An 8,077-nucleotide genomic window follows, 5' to 3' on the forward strand; every position below is an offset into this window, starting at 1 on the left:
AAATATAATTAAAAAAAAAAAGAAAAAAAAAGAAAAATTCTTTCATTGTTTTATAATCCTTCCCTCCAGGTCCACTCCACTATGCAGCCTTCGCTCTAGACTCCTGTCATGACAAAAATACCTAATCATATATCCACTTTAAACAGTTTTCTCCTTCATCTATTTCAATACATTATACATTATTTATCCCATCTTTCTCAGTCTCCCCCTAACCCCGATGTCAGTCCTGTTTTATAACAGTGGCACTATGCAGTATTTGTCCTTTTGTGACTGAGATACTTCACTCAGCATAATGTCATCCAGGGTCACCCATTTTGAATAATGTTGCATGAGTTCCCTGTTTTTCAATGCAGTGTAGTATTCCATTGTGTGACTATACCACAGCTTCTCTATCCATTCATTTGTTGATGGGTGCTCATAGCATCCTTAAGCATTGCAACTTGAGGCTTGATTTTGTTCTTCAGTTCCTTTAGCTTAAGAAATGCTGAGCAAGTTAGGGCCTTTTGATTTTCTGATTTCAGCTCTTTGTACATTTCATTATAATACTTTGCTTTGTCTTCCCATGCTGTCCTTTGAAATTTTCTGTTCTGCTCCTTAATTTCTTGATTTCTTCTCTTTGCTTTGCCTTCTCAGAACTCTAGTGCAATATTCAGAGTCTCTTCTGACATCCATGTTGATCTTTTCTTCCTCCTCATTCTTTGTAATGATCTTTTGCATTCTTCATGGATGATATTCTTTATATCCTTCCACAGCCTATCTGGTCTTTGTTCATTGATTTTCAAGTCCTCAAACCTGTTTCTGAGATGGTTTGAAATAGAGTGGCATAGACTCAAAGTCAAATTTTGGATCCTGTGGATTTGATATAATTTTCTTCAACTTCAGCTTGAATTGCGTATGAGTAGTTGGTCTGTTCCACAATCAGCACCTGGCTAATTTTCACAGATAATAGTGAACTTTTCCACCAATTCTTTCCATAGTTGTAGAGGATCTGATTCTTATGCATACCATCAGGTGAAATCCATGTGTACAGTGTGGGTTTATGTTTCTTTTAGTAAGTATTTGCAATGAATAGGTCATTGATTGTACAGAATTCTAACATTCTGTCTTCTGTATCATTTCTGTTTCTCCTTCTCCTTCTCTTTCTCCTTTGCTTCCTCCTCCTTCTCCTCTTCCTCTTCCTCCACTACCACCACCACCATTAAGTTGGAACCGACCCATAGCTGACCCTCCAGCAGGTTTTCAGAGGCTGTTAATTGCACAGAAGATTGCCCATCCTTCTCCTGTGGGGTAGGTGGTGGCCTTGAACCGCATGCCTTTGGAATTGCGGCACAGCTCCTTGCCACTAGGCCACAAGAGCTCCCAAGTTCATGTTTTCTGACTACTTATCCTTCTTCCCTGTTTCCAACTTTTGCATTCCAGTCACCCATTATTATTAATGCATCTTGGTTACACGTTCGATCAACTTCCGACTGCAAAAGTTGGTAGAAATCTTCTATTTCCTCATCTTTGGATCTTGTTTTTGGTGTCTCTATTTGGCTAAAAAATAAATAAATAAATAAAACCACTTCTGTCGGTTCTGACTCATACATAGTAAGCTACATGAAAATGTAAAAGTGTCCCACAGGGTTCCCAAGGTTATGGATCTTTATGGAAGCACATTGCCATATCATCTCTCAAGACCATCTGAAAGGTTTGAAATAGTGACCTTTTGATTAGTAGCCAAGCTTTTAATCACTGCTTCATTTGGGCTTTTTTAGTGTGTGAATAGGCCCTATCGTTCCTTTGAATATTTATTTATTGGCATTCAATATTCTAAAAGGTGTTTGTTTCTTTTTCTTCTGTAAGTTGAACCCCAATAATTATCATTAAGACACAGGGAGGCCCAATATGGTGGATTCAGTTCTGAAGTTATCTGTCTTTACATTGTCCTAGCTACTATTCTTAGTGGTTTTTTTGTCTTCAATGGGTGATCCTTGTAATGCTGGGGCTTGGTATTTGGCTAGGGCTGAAGATAGATGTGGTAGTTGTTAATTGCCTTTGGTTTGACTCATAGCAATGCCATGAACACCAGAACAAACAGTGTCCATTCTTGCACCATCTGCATAATGGTTGGTACACTTGAATCCATTGTAGTGGCCTGGGTTTACATTGAGTGTCTTTCAGTTAGGAAGACCATATTACACACTATATCAGATAATTTACTTTTTGGCATCCATAGGGTATTTCATAAGTAGATTTCCAGGGCTTTCTTCTTAATCTCTTAGTCTGGAAGGTCTCCTGAAACGTGTCCAGAATTGGTGGCCTTGCTGGCACTTAAAAAGCTTTGCTTATAGTTAAAATAGTTTTCAGTATCACAGCAACATACCAGTCACCATAGTATGGCAAGCTCACAGGTGGTCTGGTAGAGAAATGAGATACAAAAGACAGATATTATCTGCCATGAGGCAGAAATTCCAAATCATAAGTCCCTTTTCAGAATGGACTCATCTAGACTAGTAGAGGCTACACAAAATGATGTCTAGTCCACAAAAGAAAAGATAGAAGGTCATCTCGCTATACAAAGCCCAATCTGCAATACTTCCTGTTCGTGAGCAACCAACTGCTTCCAGCTCACTCTGCTGGGCTTATTTAGGGTTCCTTGAACCATCAGGCTCAATCCCCAGGAAATGAGCACATTTGCAATCATTGTAGCATCAATCCTGATGTTATGACTGATCCTCTTGGAGATAAATAGAAAAAGTTAAATCAAAAGGTGGAGCCATCCTTCCTCAAGGTCATGTTGCCTTTCTGACTGTATCTTGGGCAGAGATGGAATAAGGAGAGGTTCTCATTGATGGAGATAATCTTTTCTCTTAAGTTGCCATGTATTTCTTGTGGGGATGTTTACTGTTGGAATTCAAACCCTAGGCTAGAGAAGTGAGATTGGGTAGGTTTCTGACCATACCTGCTCTATTTGTAACATACTTAGGAAAGCTGGGATAAGAATAGTGACATTTCAAGATGTTCTTAGGCATTTTCTTGACAAAATTAAATGAGTTCATATCTGAAGTGCTTAAAACAGTGCTCAATTTCAAAGTCCTTTTTACTTAAACTTCTTACTTGAATCCATAATCAACACCCTAGAACCAGCAGTTAGGAAATCAAAAGATGATTTGCACTGGGAAAAATCTGCTATCATGGACCTCTTCAGAGTGTTTAAAGAGCAACAAGTTCAGTCTAAAGACTAAGGTGTGCCTGATCCAAGCCATGGTCTTCTTACTTGTTTGCTATGCATCTGGGAACTGGACAATTAATAAAGATGACAGAAGGAGAATTGATGCCTTTGGATTGTGGTGCTGGAGACAAATATTGAACATATCACGGACTGCTAAGAAGACAAACAGTTTTGTCCTGGAAAGAGTAAAACTAGGTTATTCCTTGGAAGCAAGGATTTTGAAACTCCAGCTCACATAGTTTAGGCATGCTGCCAGGAGGGACCAGTTCTTGGGAAGGACATCATGCTTGGAAGAGTGAGGGTCAACATAGGAGAGAAAGACCCTGGATGAGATGGACTGACACAGTGACTGGAATAATGGGGTCAGGTGTATTGAAGATGATGAGGTTGGCTCAGGACAGGGCAAGGTTCAGAGTCATTGTTCATATGGTCACTATGAGTCATAGTCAATTTAATGACATAAAATCAACAGCAACAACACATGCTATAAATGACCAATGTTCCGTGTTAACTGAAAGTTGGGTGGTTCTTTGGAAGAATGAATTGGAAATTCATTTCAGAAAAATGAGCCACTAGAAACCCTCAAACATTTCTCTGCCACACATGGGGGTTTATGAGTTGAAATTGACTCAATGGCAACTTGTGTGGAGGGTCAAGGCCACACAGTCCTTTGTGCATTTTTGAGTTGGTGACTCTGCTGGGATACTGTTTCAGAAACTGGAGAAAGGAATTCTTGGTGCCACCAGCTTCGTGTTGCTCCTCCTGGGAACAGCTTTAATCTCTGTCATTTCTAGCACGTAGGCTTTGTAAATAAACCGGGAGTCCCAACTTCCCTGCTTTGTTAGCATGAGCTATCATCAGGGCCTGGAGCCACTTGGCCTTTCTGTCAAAGACAGTTGTTTATGTGTTGTCTAGAAAGCCCCCACTGCTAGTGAAGGAGGCCAGCCAGCCTGCAGATGTGTGTCCAAGGAGATCAGAGGATATCTTGTCTCCTTTAAAAATTTTTTTCCCTCTAACTCCATTTCCCTAGTCACTATATCAACCCATCTCATCCAGAGTCTTTCTTTCCTGGGCTGACTCTCACTCTCCCAAGCATGATCTTCTTCCCCACAGACTGGCCATTCCAGACAACATGCCCAAAGTATGTCAGACGGAGAGCTCAGTGTTTTAAAATGAAGTTGAAGTTGAAAGCCAAATTCCCACAGAAATGCTGAGTCACTCCCAGTCTTCTGGTAAATTACCAAAGCTCCCATTCACCTTGAAAAGATCTCCAGGAATGTGTTCGAGAATTAGGATTTAAAGCAGGAGTTATCCACCTCAGACCAGTTACCACTATCAGAGGGACTGGGGAAGGAAAAAGGAAGATAAACATGAAAAAGAAGACTGAGGGATTAAAAATATCCTCTGCAATAACAAAATAGCTAGCTACTCTAAAAATTGCAGCAAAATACATACGGCAAAATTCACTCTTCTAACCGTTTTGAAGTGTGCAACTTTGGCATTTATAAATTTACAGGGTTGTGCAACCACCTTCTAAACACTGTATCCTTTTTTAAAAGCTTAGATTTTCTGTCTCATGAAAGTACCAAGGCAGAGGGACGTGTGGTGAGCAGCCAGGGTGGTGTGGAGTTGGTGTCAGTGGTGGAGCAGGGCGCCAGGGTCCTAGCCTTGGAACCATTCAGGGTGGAGCAGGCACCATCTATCATCTCCTATGTCCCTGACTTCATTTCCAAGGAGGAAGAAGAGTATTTGCTTTGACAGGTGTCCAATGCCCCAAAGCCAAGGTGGACCCAGCTCTCTGGGAGGAAGCTACAAAATTAGGGTGGGCTCCCTCACCGTCTCCTATGTCCCTGACTTCATTTCCAAGGAGGAAGAAGAGTATTTGCTTCGACAGGTGTCCAATGCCCCAAAGCCAAAGTGGACCCAGCTCTCTGGGAGGAAGCTACAAAATTAGGGTGGGCTCCCTCACCTCCGGAGAATGGTCCCTGAGCGGCTGCCGCCGTGGCTCCAGCGCTATGTGGACGAAGTGTCTGATCTCAGCCTTTTGGGGGGTCTCCCAGCAATCACGTCCTCGTGAACCAGTATTTGCATCAGGCCTCATGAGGACAGGCCATTGTACTACCCGACCATCGGCGGCAGCAGCAGCAGCAGCAGCAGCAGCAGCAGCAGCAGCAGCAGCAGCAGCCTGGGTTCCCACACCAAGCTGCATCTCTATGAGGCGCGGCAGACAGAGAAGGATGACAGAGCAGAACTCACCTCCACCTCAGGAGCTGCTGACCCCTCACACCTCGTTTCCCAGGCTTAGTACCCTTTGACTGACATGATCCCTGTGACGAACTTGTCCATGGACAGAAAGTTGGCTGACCCTGCGTTCGCTCTGCAGCCAGGGCCCCCACCCAGGTCCACAACCTCGCTCTTGCTTGAGCCCCGCAGGCTGCTGGTGATCAGGGGCACTGCCTACACGCGCCTGCTCTACGGCATCGCGGCCACCTGCACAGATGTGCTTGATGGTTCTTTGCCACCCAACGCGACATCCTGCCCAAGAGCGCAGCCCGGAGCCCGCCTGCCCCGTGGTACCCACATCTCCCTGACCATCCGCCATGTGCCCCGCGTGCTGCGCACCAGCCTCTTCATGGACAAGTGAACTGGGCTTAATGGGCAATGATTCTCTGACCTTGGGGCCCTGGGACAGAGGTGGTTCTTTGGGTTATTATTTGCCAAAAACCTAGTTTTTACCCAAAAAAAGACTATCCCAAATAAAACGAAAATATTGTTTAAAAAAGCCAAACCAACAAAAACAAACCAAACCAATTTCTCAACCAGTGATGGAAGAAATCACTTAGTATAACATCAATATTGTTGTTATTGTTTGGCCTAATGGAAAGGTGTACTGCAATCCTGAAGCCACGTGGTGTGAAGCTACCAGCTGCTCTGTGGGAGAAATATGGGCACTCTCCTCCCTGGAGATTAACTGCTTCTGAAAACCTGCTGGAGGGTCACCTATGGATGGGTTCCAACTCCACAGTTCACAATAACAATACTAATACTAATCAGACTAAGCGTCTGATTCAGGCCATGGTCTTTCTTCTGATCACTTGCTATGCATCTGAGAGCTGGAAAATGAATAAATAAGGTTGACAGAAGAAAAATTGATGCCTCTGAGCTGTTGTGTAGGAGAAGAAAACTGAATATCCCCTGTATGGCCAAGAGAAAAGACAGATATATCATGGAGAGGATGCAGCCAGAGGGCTCTTTGGAAGCAAGAATGATGAGGCTTTGCCTCATATACTTTGGACATATTGCTAGGAGGTTCTATTCCCTGGAGAGGGACATGATTTTGGGAAAGGTGGAGGGTCTGCAAAGGAGAGGAAGACCCTCAACCAGCTAGATTGACATGGTGACTGCTGCAATGGGCTCTTCTGTGTCAGGAAGTGTGAGGATGGTGCAGGACAGAACTAGGTTCAGATCTTTTGTTCATAAGGTTACTATGAGTTGTATCTGACTTGATGGCATCTAACAACAACAACAACATAGTGTTTTTTAAAAAAATTATTTATTACTTTTTATTTTTGGAGTGACACTTCTTTTTTGTTATCTGACCTTCTTTATTTTATTTTATTTACTATTTATTATTTATTTATTTTTGATGGCAAACAGACACATGGAGAAATGCTCAAAATCACTGGCAATAATAAAGATGCAAATAAAAAGCACAATGAGATATCATCTTACCCCATTAGCAGTGGCAAAGTTTAGCAGGGCAGCAAGTAATAAATGATGGAGAGGATGTGGTGAGTTAGGAACTCTTATACATTGTTTGTGAGATTGTAAAATGGTACAACCACTCTGGAATGCAATTTGGCATTTCCTTAGAAAGCTGAACATAGAAGTTCCATATGACCTAGCTATTCTACTTCTGGAATATACCCTGAGAAAATGAGAACTGAGACACAGAGACTTGTACACCAATATTCATAGAAGTGATATTCACCATAACAAGAACATGGAAGCAGCCCAGATGTTCAACCACAATAGAATGGATTGAGAAATTATGGTACGTTCATGCAGGAGCAATGATTTTGTAAATTACTACCTAACATGGGAGGGACTGAAGAGCTTTATGCTAAGTGAACTAACTCAGTTCCATAAAGATAAATACTGTGTAAGATCATCATTGTAGAATGAGTATGAAGGTCCAGGGAGGGGAGGGTAAGGGACTTAATCATAAGGTTGCACAATGTGATGGGTGGAGGAAGGGGTGGGTAAAGGGAAGGAGAAAGATCTGGTGTGAAAAGCAATGTATACCAACGTTTTAAGTAAACCAGTATAAAATTAAGAGAAAAACACAACATACACACAAACAAACAAAAAACCCAAACAACATTGTTGTTGTGTACCATCCAGTTAAAACCAACCCATAGTTGACCTTCCAGTGGGTTTTCAAAGGCTGTAAATCTCACAGGAGATTGCTCATCCTTCTCCCACAGAGTAGCTGTTGGATTTAAGCTACATGCATTTGGGATTGCAGGATAGCTTCTTACCACCAGGCTACTTGTAGGTTTAGATAAATATTTAGATATTCAACAGGGGCTTTAGAGGAATGCGTATACAAATAAAAATATATTTGGAATAAACATAGAAAAGTTTATTAACTATTAAGGATTTATTGTTGTTGTTGTTGTTATGTGCCATCGAGTTGCTTGCGACTCATAGCGACCCTATGTACAACAGCCCTAAACTCCACGCTGTCCTGTGCCAATCGCACTGACTCTGACACTCCCATCCCAATTATCCCAGTCACTGAATCAATCCACCTCATAGAGGGCCTTCCTCTCCTGCACTGTCCCTCCACGCTCCCAAGCA

At 42.4% G+C, this 8,077-nt stretch overlaps 1 pseudogene; it reads left to right on the forward strand.

Moving 5' to 3' along the window:
* Positions 1 to 5,858, forward strand: part of LOC102867813 — a 6,607-nt pseudogene extending 749 nt beyond the window's left edge.
* The last annotated feature ends 2,219 nt before the right edge of the window (positions 5,859 to 8,077 follow it).

The sequence above is a fragment of the Elephantulus edwardii genome, unplaced genomic scaffold (assembly GCF_000299155.1).
Source record: "Elephantulus edwardii isolate Elephantulus edwardi_28Jun2011 unplaced genomic scaffold, EleEdw1.0 scaffold00287, whole genome shotgun sequence".
Taxonomy (NCBI): Eukaryota; Metazoa; Chordata; class Mammalia; order Macroscelidea; family Macroscelididae; genus Elephantulus; species Elephantulus edwardii.